Source organism: Ambystoma mexicanum, chromosome 12, assembly GCF_040938575.1.
Source record: "Ambystoma mexicanum isolate Mex_15411 chromosome 12, UKY_AmexF1_1, whole genome shotgun sequence".
NCBI classification, from domain to species: Eukaryota; Metazoa; Chordata; class Amphibia; order Caudata; family Ambystomatidae; genus Ambystoma; species Ambystoma mexicanum.
In genome coordinates, this window is record NC_090936.1 from 374,714,927 (window position 1) to 374,736,447 (window position 21,521).

The window sequence follows — 21,521 nt, forward strand, 5'->3', positions numbered from 1 at the left end:
TTCGGTTACATAAGATACCCAAGTACCACCTTCTTTTTTCTTATACTCTCGGAATCGTTTTAAGTATTGGGCAGGAGTCTTTCCAAACTTTAAAATGAGAGTTTGCTTTAACATTGCAAAATCCGCTCGCTCAGCCTTCGACATTTCCATAATGGCACTACAGCCAGAATGGGGCAGTCTGCTGAGTAACCAGGCAATCTTATCAGCATTGTCAACTTGTTGAACTTCACACGCATACTCGAACGTATTCAGCCAGTCCATAATGTCATTCTTTTCCTCATACACACTGAGCAGATCTTTTGGAAACCTTGAATGAGAGGAGGCCCCAGGCCCATGTTCAGGACCCTTGGATCCATTTGCAACCTGAAGTTTGGCCAGTTCCAACTGGTGATCCCTGTCTTTCTGTTTTTCTGCTTGTTCGATTTGTAGCTTGGCCATACTGAAATCAAGCTCCTTCTGCCTAAACAGCAGCTCTCGCTTCTTGAATTCAAGCATGGCCTCCCCATCAACACTGGCAGAGGAAACATTAGACATCTCATTCTCCCCGTCCTCGTGGTTGCGGTGGTCCAGTGCAGTGGCAGAACCGTCGGTTCTACCAGTGAGAGCAGCCCCACCTCCTTCTGCATTGACCTCGGAAGTTATAGCGTCAAGCTGCGCTTCTTGCCACGCCACGATTCTTTGGATCATATCCAATTTGGTGCCTTGAGAGGAGACACCTCTCTCCGCATACATCTTTTTCAATGTTTCGGATTTAGAAGCATTTAAAGTTAACAAGGTATTTGTTTCCATACTGTTTGATAGGACTATGGCCTTTTAAAAGTTATACTATGACAATTCACTACGTGTCCTGGTAGGAATAACTTGAAATGCCTTTGCGCAACACTGGATACCTTCAGTCGTATCCCACCGCTGTACACCAATTTTGTTAAGATGGATTTCTGAACTCTGTCCTGGAGGGGCAGAGGTTCAGAAGGCCAGCCTAGTTTCTTGGAGCAGGGTAACCTCTAGGCAAACCAGACCAATCAAGGTAGCGATTGCGGCGGTCAAGACTAGGTCTCAAGAGGGGTGAGGGTGACTGAAAGCCCGTAATGAGCACACAAAGCAAGGACACTTAAAAATTACTCCAAGCAGGTGTTTTATTAAAAATATAAACCCACACAATCAGTTTATAGAGAAATAATTCTGCATAACATATTTTATATGTATGTTCATTAAATCGATCACAATATAGCAGTAAAATGTTCTGTATCTCGGCGGACCTTTCACAACATCAGAAAGTGTACCACTTAACAGTCTGAAGCCAGAAGGGAAAGAGTGACAATCACTCTAGACCCACTGGTTCACTCACAATTTCAACAGTTAAAAAACAGTCCCAAGTGTTTAAATGAGAACTACAACAAAGGGCATTTTACATTAGATAATGCCAGATACTTAGATTTTTATAGGGCTATGTCTGCACGACACTGTATGTTAATTTAATGGCCAATGTGGTGCCAGCCACTAGAAAAATCTAACACCTTGTACTGTAAACACACCATACATATATATAAGGCACCTTAACTTTTGAGGTCCTTTTACAACATCTAAAAATGTACAGCCAAATGTCTGTTGTAAGACCTGGTATGTAGAGCACAGGTCTAATTTTGATTTTGTTTCAGTCTATGTCAAAAAGTTCTGTACACAGATCATAAAAAATGAACGAGACCAGCTCATGCTATGTCAGGGTCGACTGGTTTCATAACCATATCTTGTTCTGGTCATCTTCATCAGGACTTGATTCGTAAAGGGGTGTTGACTCCCTATATGGATAAGCTAACTTGCTCCCATGCGTGTGTTTTCTTGTTCCTATAGGAAAGTGACAGAGAAAACAGAAAAACGGGATGGGTCACTACTGGGCCCCTTCCTATTGCTTATTTATATATTGCTGCTATACATCAGTTATTTTAAAGGAATATGTCTACTGATATCATTAGGCTATACAGTTGGTTGAAAAGACTATTTGTTTTCAAAATATATAAGCCTTGGATCACATAAAACAGAGGGGGGTGAGAGGAGAAGGGTAAAGGGAAAGGAAAATGTGCCCAGGGCTGTTCTACTACTTTCTTCTCCCAGGGGATTTGTGCTCCATGGTGAACCTTATAGCCCATGGGTGAATATCTCGTGCGTAGAATGTCTTACCGCACTGTGATGGTACAATCACTCTTCACGCTGCCTAAAGCAATGGAAGGACTGCCAACTCCTATTGAAATATAGAAAAAGAAGAAAAATTAACGTGTGCCTGGTGTGTCATACGGCACCTTGTCAATATGCCACCATTATCCTGTGCTAGGGCTGGATGGACTTACCGGCTCCAAAGTGTATTTGTGGGTGCTCGTTGGCGCTGACAAAGTGGAGGATGCTGCGCTGTCAATTGTGGCGCTGACATAATGCAATGCCTAAAAACAAGCACATATTGACAGAGCCAGCGTCAGTTAAAAGCCTCCTTGTCTGGCGCTGACTGTGTGCGCATTCAAATGTGTCCCCCGTGAGGTTATAGGCATCTACAGTTGTCCCAATGGCCAAAAATCTTATCCGAAGTGCTGGCGGGATGCGGGTGAGTTAATGGACGCATCCGGATGTTTCGTGCAAATCGTAGAATGCTACTGCTACTAAACTCTTCAGTGCCAGTGATTATATGATCGCAGCGCAACAACGCGATCCGCTCAACTCTATGGTGTAACCGCCATCTTGGCTTAGGTCACCGTGTCGGCCATCTTGGGTCAGGCATGGGCAATTATCTATCTTGCTGGTGTGTAGGCGAGATGCGCGAAACAGCAAGGAGGGGTCAAGGAAAAAAGTCTACTTACATCCTGCAAAGCGGGATATCTGGGCCATAATATGCTCAAACTGAGAAAGCGTGTTGGGTACCAATTATGATTTACCAAACGTAGAAATACAACCACATTTGAAAAACCCCTGGCGGAATCGCTGTATGCCACTACAAAGTTATGCACTGTTATTAAATTAAGCACTGGTGATAAATCTGAGAACATAACATTACATATATAAGATTGTTAAGATACCAACATATAGCAAGATCTGAGATATAAACATCCTCGTCATGACCAAACTAAGCTTGTTTACAAGAGAAAACCTATACTTGAATGCTGTTGATTACAAAGGGAAACAAACACCCAAGCCCATAGTTCCAGGCGTCTACCAAGATGAAGAATGGTTATTGTGAATCCATTCTTACATCATGCATATAATGTCCCATGTTGTAATACCTTTGTATAGTCTAATCCTAAGGTACATATATACTTTTTAGAAAACATTTTTTTGAGACAAAAACCTTTTTGAAACAAACCTTTTTTGGGATACCCCTTTCGGAGATGGTACATACTCTAAACTGAATGCCCATAAAAGAAGTGCTAAAGATGGCCACCGATGTGATTTTGTTATTGTCATGTTTAATCAAATCAATCATATCGGGTGGTGAGTGTTCCAAATATACAATACTCCCCTTGCTCTTATCTTCATATTTACTGATACCTTGAGTTGTGAGGGGTTCTCTGCTGTCAAAACTCTAGCTTGGAAGGACAGCTAATTCATTCCATTGAATTAATTAATTCAGCCCTCCCCTGTGTGTATTGAGCCTGAATATCCAGTTTTGTTCTCTCCTAAAGAGAATGTTATGATAATTACCTCCTCGTTTGGGGAGTTTAACTCTCTCAATTATCGTCCATTTAAATTCATCCGGGCTATGTCCTTTAGTTATAAAATGATTGACCATGGGTGCTGTCAACTTTTTTGTCCTCCGACAGGACCGGTGTTCAATCATCCGTTTCTTAATAGGTCTCATAGTCATGCCACATATTTTAAATTACATGGGCATTTTATCAGGTAAATTACCCCTGCAGTATTACAATTAGTAAGTTGACGTTGTTTCCAGGGTGTTCGAAGCCCAAGATCAATCTCTTTTGTGCGCTCCGTTTGTGAGCACATAGAACAGGATCCACATGGAGAGTGTCCTGTGGGGGCAGTGCTTTGCCAGATGGTTGTGGGGCCTTTTACTCTTTCTTCTCTCAGTGTATTTACTATTTTGTCCCGGATGTTGGTCCTCCTTTTAATAGCAAATTTCGGCTCATCCAAGTGATGTTGTCCAGTATTAAGGATCGGCCATAGATTCTTTATTTCCTTTTTGAGCTTGTTCAACATGGGTGAGTAGCTCAAAACTGCCATTATGTTGTCTTTTGTGGGCGGTTTGGGATGTTGTTGGAGTGTAGTGCTTCTTGGAATATTTCTGGCTCTCCTGTACTTGGAGTGTATTATCCTTTTTGGATAGCCTCTGTGGGCCAATTGTTTCTTCAATTCTTTTCCTTGTTCTTCATAATCTGTTGTTTGTGTGCAAATTCTCCTATGCCGGAGAAATTGTCCAAAGGGAAGATTATCTTTCAACGACTGTGGGTGGTAGCTGGAATATGTCAATAGTGAGTTCCTATCGGTGACTTTCTTGTATACCCTTGAGCGCAATTGGTCTTCAACCACCATGATATTGAGATCCAAAAAATGAATAGTTTTCTTGTTAAATTCTAAAGTGATTTTCAAAAAGGGGTTTTGTAAGTTAAGACAACTATGGAAGTCGTGTAGCTCTGTTTCTGTGCCTCTAAAGATCATAAAAATGTCATCTATGTACCTTTTCCAGATTTTGATTTGACCAAGGAAGGGATTTGAGGCTGGGTAGATTGCATCACATTCGAAAGCGTTGACAAACAGATTCGCCAGACTGAGGGCAAAAGTTGCCCCCATGGCCGTCCCAGAAATCTGCTTATAGAAGGTATCATTACAGATAAAGTAATTTCTCGTCAAGTCTATTTCAGCCAATTGAATTATCAAACCAGGAGGTGTGTTATGCAGTTCAATGCCTGATTGCAATAGGTGTTGAACCATAGAGAGTGTAGCTTGTTGTGGTATTTTTGTGTACAGCGACTCTATGTCCATAGTAACTAGCCATTCTGTATCTTGATCGAAAACAATAGTATCCAGGAGATTCAACATGGCTGTAGAGTCTTTCACATAAGCACGCATTTTCAATACTTTGTCTTTGAAGAAGAAGTCAACAAATTGTGAAAGTGGTTCAAGTACAGACTGTAACCCGGATACTATGGGTCTCCCAGGAGGCGGGGTTATACCTTTATGTATTTTAGGAGTGGCGTAAAACGCTGGTATCCGTGGATGTGATGGCGTCAAAAATGCTTCTTTTGCACTTGTGTGTCCCTCTGCCTCTGCAATGATGGTATTGATTTGACTTTTCAGTTGATTGATGGGATTACCTGGGAGAATACGGTAGCTGGTAGGATTTTGTAATAACACGAACCATGTTGTCATAGTCTGATTTATTCATCACAACAGTTGCTCCTCCCTTATCTGCTGCTTTAATGACAATTGTTTCATTGTCAGCAAGGGTTTTCAATGCTGCCAACTGTTGTTTGGTACAGTTAGAGTGTGTGAACGGGATATTTTCTTCCATTTTACTAATGCTCTTTAACAGACCTTGTTCAAAGGTGGTAGACTCCACTGTGTTGGTGCCATGTGGAGGATAGAATTGAGACGGTGGTTTAAGACCTGTAGCGTCTTGTATACCTGTTGTGATTTCAGTGAAAAATTGTTTCAATCTGATCTTCCTCATAAGTTGGCTGACTTCTATTCTCGTCTGGAATGGGTCATAGTAAGCAGTAGGTACAAACAAAAGGTCTTTTTATAGAATTTCATCTTCTGATTTGGTTAGTGTGTATGTTGATAAATTCACCACTAGTGAAAATTGGTTGTTGCAGGCCTCTTCCTCTGCTGCGGGTAACTCGCAGAGATTGGCCTTGGCAGCGCTGATTGCCCTTGTTGCCCCCTCGTTGTCCTAAAAAAGGGGCATTTATGGGTCCTGCCGGGGCCTGATTGGTGTTAAACTGTACTCTGGGGTTTCCTGAGCTGTTTGATGACCCAGATGAGGAACCTGATCTGTTTCTATTATTGCCTCTCTGCATATTTTGGAATCTCAGCTGAGAGGCATCTCGTCTTGCCCATTTGGCTTCATCTGTGAAATAGTCAGTTCCCACATACGGATAGATTTTTTTCATGAGAGAATCAAAGACTAAGTATTGAAAATGTGTGCTTATGTGAAAGACTCTACAGCCATGTTTAATCTCCTGGATACTATTGTTTTCGATCAAGATACAGAATGGCTAGTTACCATGGACATAGTCGCTGTACACAAAAATACCACAACAAGCTACACTCTCTATGGTTCAACACCTATTGCAATCAGGCATCGGACTGCATAATAGCCTTGACGAGAAATTACTTCATCTGTAATGACACCTTCTATCAGCAGATTTCTGGAATGGCCATGGGGGCAACTTTTGCCCCCAGTCTGTCAAATCTGTTTGTCAACGCTTTCGAATGTGATGCAATCTACCCTACCTCAAATCCCTTCCTTGGTCAAATCAAAATCTGGAAAAGGTACAGAGATGACATTGTTATGATCTTTAGAGGCACAGAAACAGAGCTACACGACTTCCATAGTTGGCTTAAATTACAAAACCCCTTTTTGAAATTCACTTTAGAATTTAACAAGCAAACTATTCATTTTTTGGATCTCAATATCATGGTAGCTGAAGACAAATTGTGCTCAAGAGTATACAAGAAAGTCACCGATAGGAACTCACTATTGACATATTCCAGCAACCACCCACAGTCGTTGAAAGATAATCTTCCCTTTGGACAATTTCTCCGGCATAGGAGAATTTGCACACAAACAGATTATGAAGAACAAGGAAAAGAATTGAAGAAACAAGTGGCCCACAGAGGCTATCCAAAAAGGATAATAGACTCCACGTATAGGAGAGCCAGAAATATTCCAAGAAGCACTACGCTCCAACAACATCCCAAACCGCCCACAAAAGACAACATAATGGCAGTTTTGAGCTACTCACCCATGTTGAACAAGCTCAAAAAGGAAATAAAGAATCTATGGCCGATCCTTAATACTGGACAACATCACTTGGATGAGCCGAAATTTGCTATTAAAAGGAGGACCAACATCCGGGACAAAATAGTAAATACACTGACAGAAGAAAGAGAAAAAGGTCCCACAACCATCTGGCAAAGCACTGCCCCCGCAGGACACTCTCCATGTGGATCCTGTTCTATGTGCTCACAAACGGAGCGCACAAAAGAGATTGATCTTGGGCTTCGAACACCCTGGAAACAACGTCAACTTACTAATTGTAATACTGCAGTGGTAATTTACCTGATAAAATGCCCATGTAATTTAAAATATGTAGGCATGACTATGGGACCTATTAAGAAACGGATGATTGAACACCGGCCCCGTCTGAGGACAAAACAGTTGACAGCACCCATGGTCAATCATTTTATAACTAAAGGACATAGCCCGGAAGAATTTAAATGGACGATAATTGAGAGAGTTAAACTCCCTAAATGAGGAGGTAATTATCATAACATTCTCTTTAGGAGAGAACAAAACGGGATATTCAGGCTCAATGCACACAGGGGAGGGCTGAATGAATTAATTCAATGGAATGAATTAGCTGTCCTTCCAAGCTAGAGCTTTGACAGCAGAGAACCCCACGCCCCTCACAACTCAAGGTATCAGTAAATATGAAGATAAGAGCAAGGGGAGTATTGTATATTTGGAACACTCACCCCCGATATGATTGATTTGCTTAAACATGACAATAACAAAATCACATCTGTGGCCATCTTTAGCACTTCTTTTATGGGCATTCAGTTTAGAGTATGTACCATCTCCGAAAGGGGTATCCCAAAAAAAGGTTTGTTTCAAAAAGGTTTTTGTCTCAAAAAAATGTTTTCTAAAAAGTATATATGTACCTTAGGATTAGACTATACGAAGGTATTACAACATGGGACATTATATGCATGATGTAAGAATGGATTCACAATAACCATTCTTCATCTTCATAGACTCCTGTAACTATGGGCTTGGGTGTTTCCCTTTGTAATCAACAGCATTCAAGTATAGGTTTTCTCTTGTAAACAAGCTTAGTTTGGTCATGACGAGGATGTTTATATCTCAGATCTTGCTATATGTTGGTATCTTGACAATCTTATATATGTAATGTTATATTCTCAGATTTATCACCAGTGCTTAATTTAATAACAGTGCACAACTTTGTCGTGGCATACAGCGATTCCGCCAGGGGTTTTTCGAATGTGGTTGTATTTCTACGTTTCGTAAATCATAATTGGTACCCAACACGCTTTCTCAGTTTGAGCATATTATGGCCCAGAGATCCCGCTTTGCAGGATGTAAGTAGACTTTTTTCCTTGACCCCTCCTTGCTGTTTCGCGCATCTCGCCTACACACCCGCAAGGTAGATAATTGTCCCATGCCTGACCCAATATGGCCGGCATGGTGACCTAAGCCAAGATGGCGGTTACACCATAGAGTTGAGCGGCTCGCGTTGTTGCGCTGCCATCATATAATCACTGGCACTGAAGAGTTTAGTAGCAGTAGCATTCTACGATTTGCACGAAACATCCGGATGCGTCCATTAACTCACCCGCATGCTGCCAGCACTTTGGGTAAGATTTTTGGCCATTGGGACAACTCTAGATGCCTATAACCTCACGCGGGACACATTTGAATGCGCAAACAGTCAGCACCAGACAAGGAGGCTTTTGGCTCTGTCAATATGTGCTTGTTTTTAGGCATTGCATTAAGTTAGCGGCACAATTGACAGCGCAGCATTCTCCACTTTGTCAGCGCCAAGGAGCGCCCACAAATACACTTTGGAGCTGGTAAGTCCATCCAGCCCTAGCACAGGATAATGGTGGCATATTGACAAGGTGCCGTATGACACACCAGGCACCCGTTCATTTTTCTTCTTCTTCTATATTTCAATAGGAGTTGGCAGTCCTTCCATTGCTTTAGGCAGTGTGAAGAGTGATTGTACCATCACATTGCGGTAAGACATTCTACGCACAAGATATTCACCCATGGGCTATAAGGTTCACCATGGAGCACAAATCCCCTGGGAGAAGAAAGTAGTGGAACAGCCCTGGGTACGACATTTTCCTTTCCCTTTACCCTTCTCCTCTCACCCCCCTCTGTTTTATATGACCCACGGCTCATATATTTTGAAAACAAATAGTCTTTTCAACCAACTGTATAGCCCAATGATATCAGTATACATATTCCTTTAAAATAACTGATGTATAGCAGCAATATATAAATAAGCAATAGGAAGGGGCCAAGTAGTGACCCATCCCGTTTTTCTGTTTTCTCTGTCACTTTCCTATAGGAACAAGAAAACACACGCATGGGAGCAAGTTAGCTTATCCATATAGGGAGTCAACACCCCTTTACGAATTAGATGACCAGAACAAGATATGGTTATGAAACCGGTCGACCCTGACATAGCATGAGCTGGTCTCATGCATTTTTTATGATCTCTGTACAGAACTTTTTGACATAGACTTAAACAAAATCAAAATTAGACCTGTGCTACATACCAGGTTTTACAACAGACATTTGGCTGTACATTTTTAGATGTTGTAAAAGGACCTCAAAAGTTAATGTGCCTTATATATATGTATGGTGTGTTTACAATACAAGGTGTTAGATTTTTCTAGTGGCTGGCACCACATTGGCCATTAAATTAACATAGTGTCGTGCAGACATAGCCCTATAAAAATCTAAGTATCTGGCATTATCTAATGTAAAATGCCCTTTGTTGTAGTTCTCATTTAAACACTTAGGACTGTTTTTTAACTGTTGAAATTGTGAGTGAACCAGTGGGTCTAGAGTGATTGTCACTCTTTCCCTTCTGGCTCCAGACTGTTGATAAGTGGTACACTTTCTGATGTTGTGAAAGGTCCGCCGAGATACAGAACATTTTACTGCTATATTGTGATCGATTTAATGAACATACATATAAAATGTTATGCAGAATTATTTCTCTATAGACTGTGATTGTGTGTGATTACTAAGTTAAATTCTCAGTAGGAATGAAAACTAGACCTTGTGTAGGTCGAACCAATAATACCCTTAGTGTTTCAATATTAAAAATATAGACACATTTATTACAAGGCCTTTGTAACATTGACCGTAGCAAGAAATCACAATAAAACTTAAGTAAACCAACACATCACAATCAAATACAATATATATACAATTACCGAAGGGTCTAAAGAGTTAGAAGCATGAAATATGGAGACTACCTAGATGGGGAGGAAAACAGGCAGTGCAAGTAATCGTTTAGACCCAGTTCGCCTTCAGAAGCCACCTAACTAGAAGGAAGTCCGAGCCCTACGAAGAGCGGAGCCTTGTGCTCAAAAGTACCTGCACACGCTGGTGCCAGTGGGCCAAGGGGAGTCTCTTCAAGGAAGTCAGGCAGTTCAGAGCGGTGAACAAAGGAGGGCGAACAGATCTCTGCCACTGAAGCGCGGCCTCCACTTGCGGGCAGAAGCAGAGCGCGAGTGCGAAAAAAGTGTGCTGTTTAACACAGCGAGGAAAAGCTATGGGCTACTGCAGGAGGGCGACCAGTTCCTAGCGTTGCTACTCACCGGTCCCCGATGCAGGCAGACCCAGGCTTCTCTGCGTCAGTTTCAGTGCTGGCAGGTTCAGATACGAGCAGGGGACATCTGGGCGTCGTGTAGATTCCGCGGCAGCAGAAGTTAGAGTTGGGGATGTCCCAAACGCAGTGAACCCGCACAGATTGTTACCACAGCAGGGCAACGAGCAGCTGTGTGTATTTCAGCCCAATGTAAACTTCTCACTTCAGACCTGGGAATGCCAAGTGTACGAATCGTGTGAGAGTGGCAAGGGCTCGTAATACAGCAGCATCCTCACGGCGGTTACAGAGCAAGACTCCTGGGTAGGCTGGTCAGTCCACTGGATGGCCCAGAGACACTTCCGAAGGCTTACGTGCATGAGATGGTGAAGATGCCGAGAATAGTTGTTCCCACTATTCCAAAGGGTCGAAGTACCAGTACAGGCCTTCTCGTTCGATCAGAGGTAGAAAGGGTTTCACAAAGCGACAGCAGTGCAGAGGAGCAGTCCTTCAGCGGGTCACCAGCGATTCCTCGGTTCAGCCTCGTAGTTGCAGGATACTTGGCTCCTGTATTCCTTTGTTCGTGAGAACTCAGGAGATCGACATGGTAGTGGTGTTTCCAGCCTCCTCTTATCCATGGTTCCCTTCGTGCCAAAACGGAGGGGACCCAATGGGAGATCTGCTCACAAAACACTCAGACCATATGTGGACCTATCACGGACCACGGTGGTCCCAGGCATTCACGACACACTATGTGTATTGGGACCAGACATCCCAGCCCACATCCTGGAGGCAAACACAAGGCCTGCAGGAGCCGGCAAAAGCATCTGTGTTTCGCGGGAAAGTACATGGCCAAATAAGGAAGGCCCCGGGTCGGCTCGACCTGAGGAAGGTGAAGGGGGCAAGACGGTCAGCGGGCAGGACAAAGAGCCTCGTGGTCTGGCCATTTTGGAAGCCAGGCCACCATTTTGGGCTAAGCGCGAGAAACGCGCTTAAAAAGCCAAAAGGAGCGCAAAACAAAAAGAAACGATCGCTGCCACCAGTCCCGTCCGTGATTCACCTGCACTGTTCGTTAACAATCCAAAGAGAGTGTCTAGGGCCCGTAGAAGACTAGAGACCAAGAGAGCAGTAATTTAGCTTACAGTGCCCTCTTGTGCCATGTTGCGCGAAAGCTGCATCATGATAAAAGAACTACGGAAAACAACGTTTCCCGGTACTGACTGTCTTAAGGGCATGTCAGTTTCCCCGTAAGAATGGAGCGAAAGCCCAGAGGAGTGCGGCAGAAGGCTGCACTCTGCTGGCAAAGTCTAGATCACGGTGAAAACAGCAGCAAAATGTTTAGGGGTTGCCACATGGAAGGAAAATGACCCACAATTAAGAAATCTTTCCTAACAATGAGAAGGATTAAGACCTCTGTGCCAGTCCAAACGAGTCATGCCTGCCCTGCAGTTGATCAGGCACCACCTGAATCCCCCAGAACTAGCAGGCATAGTACCGCCAGCCATCCTTTAGAGGAGCACTGCTTCCTCCATTATCTAGGTGCTTCAATGCCGCAGGCCCCAGCATTCTATAGAATCCCTTTGGGTATTACCCAGAGCTGCTTCCTCTGTGCTTAACCTTTGGACAGGAGGGGCTGAAGGCGGAAATTCAATTGAAAGTCTGTTATCAGACAGGACTCCCCTTTACTGGAGTCCTTGACCCTGAAAGAGTCTTCCTTCTGCGTTGGTTTTGCTTCTACCCCGTTATTGGACCTTATACTAGGGAGTTTTTTATGTTGATATGGAGTGTCCAGATGATTTGGAGATTGTGTTTGTCGGCCAGGAAGTGGTTTCCATGCCAGAGGCCTCTGTGAGAAACCTGAAGGTTTTTCCCCGACTGGTCCCCGGGGATCTGTCATCCAGTTGGCCAGGACACGGCGATTGATATTGGATCCAGTTCCTGGGGGTGGACCAGTGCAGGAGGATCACCTGAGTGAGGGCTCCTCGGGGAGTGGAAGCGGGACACCGACGGGTGAGACGCGGTACCTCTGTTCATATAACACCTTTTCCCCATCCTACCTCGTAGGATACTCCGAATTTCTACCCACCCCCCATTTCCAAGACACACACACTTTCCTACACCAAGACACACAACGGACCGGGCTGTTTACCTGACCTGTCCCAACACAAGGATCAAGCAAAGTCAGGCAATTAGCCTGAACTATCCACACCTGACAGCATTTTCCCTTACCCACAGGGAAAAAAGGCACAGCACAAAAGCACACTTCGAGAAAAAGACTGAACGCACGAGGAGGCAGCCATGCCGAACCGGCAGTTCAAGAGGAGTGAAAAGGCAGAAAGACTTTAAAGGCTGACCAGAAGGGAATTGCCCTTTCCCTTATCAACACAGACCTGCAAGGCCTCTGTGAAAGCAAACGCAAGGCCAGGAGTCGCAGCTTGCGAGTGGCATATCGGTGGTCCACGGTACAAGGAACCTTCCTGCACTGATTGCCAGGGCAGGGAGAGACAGTTCTCCTTGTGCGAACGCTCTTGACTTCAGGGACAAAAGCAAACACCAACAAGATCAACCCAGCCGGTGAGTCGGAAGCCAGTGATAGCGAACCGGACTGTGTTGAGCCCAAGGTTGCAGTGGCAATATTGTATATACCGAAAGAGGATAATAGACAAAGGTCTTTTGTGAGTGAAGTTGGAACCAGACATAGAGTGGTCAGGCGCCACGTGGGTGCTCATTCGAAGGACTCTATATGGTTTTCCATTGCTGAAAGAAAGAAGTATTACGCTGAGAACATTTTTTTGCTAACAAAACTACAAAGACCAAGAGGCCCTAAGGGAGGCCGTGAGTAGTGTCGGTCGTACAATGGTCAAGTGAAATCCCTCATACAGTCGAAAGTCTTTGATGCATGGTGAACACCAAGTGAGTTGTGAAAACTGTGGCAAGTGTGAACCCGACAGAGGGATGCTTAAAGAAAGCTAAGGGAAGGGAACCCTGCTTTCTGATTGAGCAAATCATGAACTGTGTGGCTTTGTGAACCCGACTGAGGGATGCCAATGGGAAAGCTAAGGAGGGTGAATCCTGCAAATTGATAAATCGAACATAGTGCCGACAAGCGGGAACCCCGATGAGGGATGTCCACCATGAATGGTTGCTTAAAAAGACATTAAGACTCTGGAATGTTATAGTGTGCATGAAAGGCCGTAGTGAACTGACGGAAGGAGGCCCAAGTTGTATGAGGGATCGGAGCATGGCAGAGGGGGATCCCAAGGCAAAGGGTAATCGTCCCATGAAGATTTATTGAAGGAACTTTAGTTTTGGTTGTTTGCAACACATCAGGTCCTCTGAGGTAAGAGACTTTGGGTGAAAGAGACTTGGCCACAGAAGTCCCTGATATTTTGGAAACTAACTAACCTCGTGCTGGTGAGGCCCAGGAGAGTGCTGTGCTCAAAGGTCCTGCCTTACCCCGTGCTAGAAACGTGGGGGAGGGAGATCCCTGGCTATAACATCCTGACTTATCACTTGTGAGCACTTCTTTTCTTGTGAACACTATCCCACACTCTTTTGAAATTGGCTGTAAGGATTGGCAATTGTTTTCTTTTAGTATGGGCCCTTTTATTTGACAAGACGCCACTAGGACTGCCTTATTATTATTTGATGGTCGTAGCTTGTTTGTTCCCATTTTAGATTAGGCGTTCATCTCACCCATTATACAGAAACACCCTTGAACTGTGATCACTTGTGTCAGTCTTTTCTTGATATCATGTCTTCCTTACACCTCCCAGCCTCTTTTTACCTGGTAAAGAAGTGGCAACCTCCTCAAATTACAGTAACCAACTACAGTTATTTGATTGAACATGCACAGACATAGCATTCAGGCCTATATCGTAGACCTGTCAACAACACTCTCATCCTGACTTGGTACTCATCCCACATCTTGGATGCGAGTAACGAGTTCTTTGAACTTTCAGAATGCTGCAGTGAAATTGCCTTTCCTGTGTAATTTGGCAAAAGTTACATCCTTGTAGCAGCTCTCTTTAACCAGTGACATGAATGCTACTGTGGCCCGGAACATGTCCAAAGGGTGGGAGGGGGAGTCTTTGAAACTGCACGCACACTTAAAACCTAGCATAATTCCAATGTCTAAGAAGTGGTCTTGTATATGAGATGTTGCCGCACAAAAATGCGATCTCCAGATTTAGACCTTTGTCTACAACCACCTCTACAGCAAAAACATTTGGTTTGGCCACCTACCTCTTATAGTCCTTTAAGGCTTATAAGTTGAGGCAACCTTTTAAAGAAAAATACAATGACCCATCAAAAATAAAATGTTCGACTCTGAAATGAGACCTACGGCTTTGGTGGATCATGCCAAAACCTCTGAATGATCCTCACAAGGAGATACTCCTTAAGGCTTCCGTCACTTCCACCTGCATCACAACTGTCATCTGAGGGTAACTACCAAACTCCTATTCCTATAAGCTGTTAAGGAAGTTACGTTATATCAGAGAGGGCAGTGACATTCTTCCGGTTACTTCTTATATACATAACCTCCTATGCAGATTCCTTATCTTTGAAATGTCCAGCCTGCAGGCTGGTTCTCACCAGAAGTGATGGTGTGCAGGGTATAACTGGCATTGCCTGCCCCAATCCCAACAGTCCCTTTTCCAACACAACCGGTAATGGGACTTCAGAACAATGCTTTGAGCTGCTGGCTCGAACGGTCGCGCAAGTTACATTTTTAAAAAATCTTTTACTTTCTAATTACAATTGATCACTCTATTTATGAGGGCATAAGATTAATTCTGACTTGTCATTCTGTATTTTGTTTTCTCCTGTTGGAAACCTTGGACATGTAACGATTCAAGAAATCTTGATGTCTCTTCAAGAAGAGCACTGGTTAGCATCTCTATCTCCAGGCCCCTATGCTCCAATTACCACCAGAAAAGGACATTGGCAGCTCATGAGATACATAATGTTAGGTCAGCATTTTCTGTACAAATATCTTCCCATTGGTCTGAACAATTCTCCAAGGGCCATTAGAACGTTTCTAGATGCGGTGGTGGTGCACCACAAGCTTTACAAGATTACTTTGTATCTTGTGAACGGAAAGAAGTGGACATGGAGAAGTGCAAGGAAAAAGGATAGACGGAGGGGGGGTCGAAGTTGGAACACCGCGGTAGAGAAGGGAAACAATCTGAGTGCCCGCTCAGTGCGAAACACTGAGAGTGGGAAAAACAACGATGTCTATGGCTTCCTGGGACTAACCAACAAGCGGCTGACGGCGGCGAGACACCTGGAGCCAAGGGCACTGGAGACCCGAATGAAAGTGCCCCGGCAGTACCTGCTCCCCTGTTTTCTACATATCCCTTGAACATCATTCCCTACAAACGAGAAGACGGGACCAAGGGTAACAGTGCCGTACACGCACCCGCGTCCCCTCCAGCTGCATACCACGCGGTTCGCCTTCCTACACAGCAGGAAAACACAACAGACATTTACGAAACAGCAACCTTTCCCCGGTTTCTCACCTATCACTCACCTTTCTTGGGGAGCTGAAGCGCTCCGGGAGCCTTGGCGATGCCAGCTTGCTTGGAGACGGGGGTTCCCTGCGGTTTTCCGGCGTTGACGGGTGAGGCAGTGTGGCAACCTTCGATCGAAGAGAAAGGGGGCGGGGCTTATGGGGATATTTATAGAGAAACAGAACATAGTCTTCCTGATTGGTCCAGCCGACTCCAGCTCCTATATAAGGGTGAAACAAATGACGGACTGAGTGTATCTTTCCCGATCTCTTATATAATCAAACTGCCAATTGTCTCCAATGCACCGGATTTTGTCCTTAAGGGCAATACTTGACAATGGCTTTTCGTCACTGGAGAGAATTGCCTCCTTCAAGGTAAGACCATTAAAGATTTCCAGGTAAACTTGAATCTGGCTAGATTCTAGGCATCATGATATCTTGCATTCATGAAGTGCTCCTTGTGAGGATTAGTGTTGGTTGCCTAGTCAATGGGCCTGGCACAGAGACTCTCAAAACAAGATGTTATCTGTGTCCCGAAGCTATTGCAGGTTTTTTTCTTTTCATTAGACCTAGGAGGAATTTTTGCCCCTGGGAATCCCTTTTCTGAGTATTCCCTGCCACAGATCTTTCTGACAACGGATGCTTCAGAGTTCAGTTGTGGAGCTCACTGCAGCATTCTGCAGGAGCATGGCCTTTGGCTGGTGGAAGAGAAAAAAATAGCACATAAATGTGTTGGAAGTGATGGCTATTGTATTGGCCATGAAGGCTGTTCTTCCTTTTCTATTGGAGAAGGGGGCAGCTGATTCCTGCCACTGTGCTTGATGATTGTCTCGCTTTGTCTATGGATCATATCCAACATTTCCCTTGTGGTGGTGCATGTTCAGGGTGTCTTCAACATAGAGGTGGATGGATTTGATCTGCCTTGTCACTCCCTCACAAATGGGAACTCTACCAAGAGATAGTTGAGAAGATTTATGTGGTGGGGTGTATGATCCATCAGTAATGATTCCTCCTAGAAACCTGGCCTGGAACCCTTCTTATATGGCCAGGGAAAGGCAGGTGCTTCCTGATCCCAACCCTGGGGGGTGCTCTAATGCTGGAGGATCACATGGGAGCATGAGGGGTGAACAGGCCAGGAAGACCGAGACACCCCATGTTTAACTGTCCCCATAATGCCACACTTTTAATGGCTGTTGGCCAAACAGCAGAAGTCCCATAAGTACTGGGACAAGGGCTGAAGAGTCATGCTGTAGTAGTAGTCAGGCAATTAAGACTAAAAGCCCACACCTGAAGGAATCTTAGACATAAAAGGCCCCTTCAGGTGCAGGCAGTTGGAAGGAGCCAGAACTGTGGCTGGAGTGTGTACCGTAGTAGTAGAAGGAAGAAGGCACAGTGTTGGCAATCCAGGCAGAAGTGGGAGGACCATCCTGTGAGGGTCCATTTCCTCCAAACTCTGATGTTCGGCGACTGCTCAGTGGAAGGCATGCCCAGAAGCTGCCTTTCCTCACGTGAACCTAATTGCAGGGATTGGGCAGCGAAAAGCATCTCGGAGACCGTGGGCCTCAGGAGCAAGAGGGGCTCCTTAATTGAGTGGCTGGTCCAGAGACATCTTCAGCGAGGAAGGATGTGGGTCACAAGTGAAGCCAGAAGCCGTAGAACTTGTGCAACACATGGAGAAAGGAAAACAAGCCAGTGTGTTAAAACTGGCGTGTTGATTACGTGAGGACTACTGGCAACAGTATCCAGCTTTAAAAGTCACTTGCGTAGGAGCAGAAGAGAGGCAAAGTTGTTAATTCATTCTCTAACCATGAGGCACTTGAAATGTAGCACTTGTGTGTGATAGGGTATTTCTAATTCAATCGCGTGAAGAGTAAACACTACGGAAAAGCAATTGTTAAACCTTGTAAAACCTATGAAGAAGTGGTTGCATGTGTCTAAGGGGTGGATGGCAGAAATCATCAGGGAATCCCTCCCGCTAGACCCATTGCAAATGCTACTGGGGATACCTCCCAGGGGGCCAAAGGTTTATAGATACCCCAGGATGTGGGAGACCATGTTGCCGGCGGGGCGGGTGGCCCTCGCCCAGAAAGGGAAGAGCGCAATAACCCTGAATAAAGAGGAATGGTTGAAAAAATTAAAAAACATCTTCTTGATGGACAAACTGACCGTAATGGTTGATGGCGACGACCTGGATACCTTCAGGTCCACCTGGGATGGAGTCAAACAAAAATGGGGATGGGACGTACACTGAGGTAAGAGGAAACCCAGCCCAGATCGGTAAGGGGCAATAGATAACCATGATCTTAACAAAAGGGAGGGGAAGTTGGTCTCAGGGAAATGCAGGGATGCAACCAGACGGACAATTAATGGACAAAAGTACCCTACCTGAGGCTGATGATAGAACGGACACACCGACCAAGAGAACAATTTTGCCTAAAGGCCATTTATGCCAAATACGATCAAACAAAGGGGAGTGCTCTTACCATAAAGGGGGACACTCACTGTGACAAACATTACTGAGTACTCTGATAACACTGTGTAATAAAACCACTACTGTTTGTTTGTAGGGGTAGGGCGGGGGTGGAGGAAGGGGGTAACAGAGTTGTTCAAAAAGGTGCAACAGAGATTTTACCTGATATGTAACACACGGTTTCCGTTTTGTTATTTAAAAATTACATAAAAAACAAAAAAAAAAAAACGGAGCTTGAGACGAGGTTGAGACAGTCTCCGGCAGCAGCAGCAGTCTCTCTACCTTGTCTATCGTGGGAGGACCCACAGAACTACAGCATACACCGCAGAGCGGTAAGCGGAGCTTGAGACGAGGTTGAGACAGTCTCCGGCAGTCCGCGGTAGCCCGCGGCAGCACAGCCCTTTGAATGGAGACTTGCGAGCCTTGCATGAAACTCTAATTAGTACTCCTAACCCGCTGGAACTTCAACCCGAGCGTGCAGCAGAGCAGCGCTTATTAAGGAGTAACTTTAAGTCTACGGACCCAGTGACACTGAAACCCCTGGCAAAAAAACCAAAGGCACAACGAAATACTTCTTTGGCTTCTGTTCCGCCAGATAAAAATCCAGCAATCTGATTCGACTTTGAAAACCCTTTTGACGGAAGCCAGCATTCACCCTTTGTTCCATGCTCGACACCCATGGAGCCCTTACTTAATGCTTTTGAATCGAGTGAAGTTATGAAAGACACAAAAACAACAAACGTAACAAACACAAGAACTCAGCTCTCCCAGCACGACCTCAGGGAATTGACATTTTCCACCCATGCGGTCCCACCAAGTTTCTCGTACGTTTCCCCTAACAACTACATCTCCCCCCCAGAATTCCCCGTCTTACCTGCTCAGCAGATTACGAACACCGAAGACTCTCGGGACCTACAGTACTCACGGGATCTTCGCAACGCTGCAGTTCCCGCATCGCAGCAATCACCCATCGCACTGGAATCTCCTCCCTCCTTTCCTTCCAACGCCAGTATCCAGCCTGCTCAGCCTTCCCGCCACGCCCTCACGGTGGCGAGAGGTGTGGACGATTTGACTGTCAGAGGACGGTCAGCGTCCACCCCTGTGCTTGCAGCCTGGGCTGAGCCGGAGGTCGTGGGAGACTATCCAGTCGCTGAAGAAAGTGAAAGCAAAAGTGAGAGGGAACAGGATCAAATCTTGCCGGCTCAGACTTCACCTTGCGACAGTGGCCATTATCTCCCGAGCACGGCCCCGCGAGCACCGCCGGAAACCCAGCTTTCGCCTGCAACTCAAACAACGCAAACAGCCGGCGTTGTGGTACCCCCGCAGGGGACCCCTATCAGCTAGTGAAACCATCAACATCTACAGTTCTAACTCTGGCCCAAATCCACACAGCAATGGAGCAAACTGCTCCAGCAAACCCGCCAAGGGAGCAAAGCGAGGGGGACTGTCTAATCTCCAAAGACCCCTCCTTGTTAAAAATAAGCAAAGCCAGCACTATTAAAGCACCTCACGAAATCATTGAAGCACTGCCAGAGGTATTCGTCCCCGAATTCACTGACCCTCAAACCCCGGCGTCGAACACCAAACAAGATGCTCAATCTAAAAAAACACAAAACTCTAAAAGAAAATACAGGAAAAAGGATACAGGGAAGAAAATCCTCCCTCGCCAGCTGTTATCTTCGGCTCATAAGGACTTCTTTAAAAACAGTGCAAAAGAAAGTTAGATGAGGCAAACGAACTTTCGGATGCGCAAATTTTGGAGGCAATCCAAGACCTCCCACCAGCCACCAAAGCTCGAAAAACAACACCACAAGCAAAAAAACCAATAGACCCCTTGAGTAGCGACAAAAGCGATTTAGACCCTAGCAATGCGGAGAAAAGGGGAAGGAAACCAACGAAGGCAATAAATGGGATTACAGAAGCTAACCCAAAAGAAGTCATACCAAGCCCCCCGGCCGCTATCTCACAGCGTACACCTCCTCTTACTCTAGGCTTAAACAGATTGGGAAAACCTGAAGCAGCAGACATTATCAAAACTTCCTTGCCTCCTCAAGAGGAAGACCCAACTGGCACCCAGTTGCCATCAACCATAGAAAACATTCTCAAAGAAAAATCTTTTGGTGGAATTACACCGTCGCCTCTCCCAGTCCCAAATCCCCAATCATTACTTGGGACTCAACCGAAGACCCAACCTCCTAAAGTGCAGCAAATTTTGAAACCTAAAAATCTAGATCAACCTACTCAGGCAGATGAAAGTATATGTCTACCACCACCAATATCGCCATCCACACCTCAAACACGATCTCCTCCAAGAAACAGGAGTCTTAGCGAAATAGCATCCACAAATCCAAAAGATTCACCATCTAAAAAAATCGACTTGGCCACCATCATGTCGGCTATAACAATAGCTCTAGCCCCATTTGGGAAGCTCTACGAAAGTATCAACGATTCGTTAAAAGACAGCATCACAGTTACAGCAATGATGCACACCAAACTGATATTTGTGGAAGAATTTATCACCGCTTTGGACCAAACCAACAAGAAACATAGAGAAACCTGGGACCTGAAGATGTCAGTTTTGGAGGAGAAACTACGACTCCTCCAATCCACAAGCCAGAAAAAAACCACTTCAGATGACAAAGAAACCCAGACCTCATGCCAACCACAAACCATTAAAACGGCTCCCCTTTTTGATACTCAAAAAAACAAAAATTCCCCACAACCTACGGTGACCACGAAACCGGCACTCAAAAGTGTAACTTCCACAATAGCAACAGCTCCAACGGCTAAACAACCTTTACTGAAGCTTTCCAGAAGCCCTCAACACGACTCGAGTGCAATGTGCAAAGAACCGACACTAGACCCAGCAACGAGTTTAAATGGAAACCCTAAAAAAACTAGAAGAGAGACCTTGCATGAACCGAACAAACCCGAAAACATTATCAACACTGCGACTCACCCTATCCTCTCA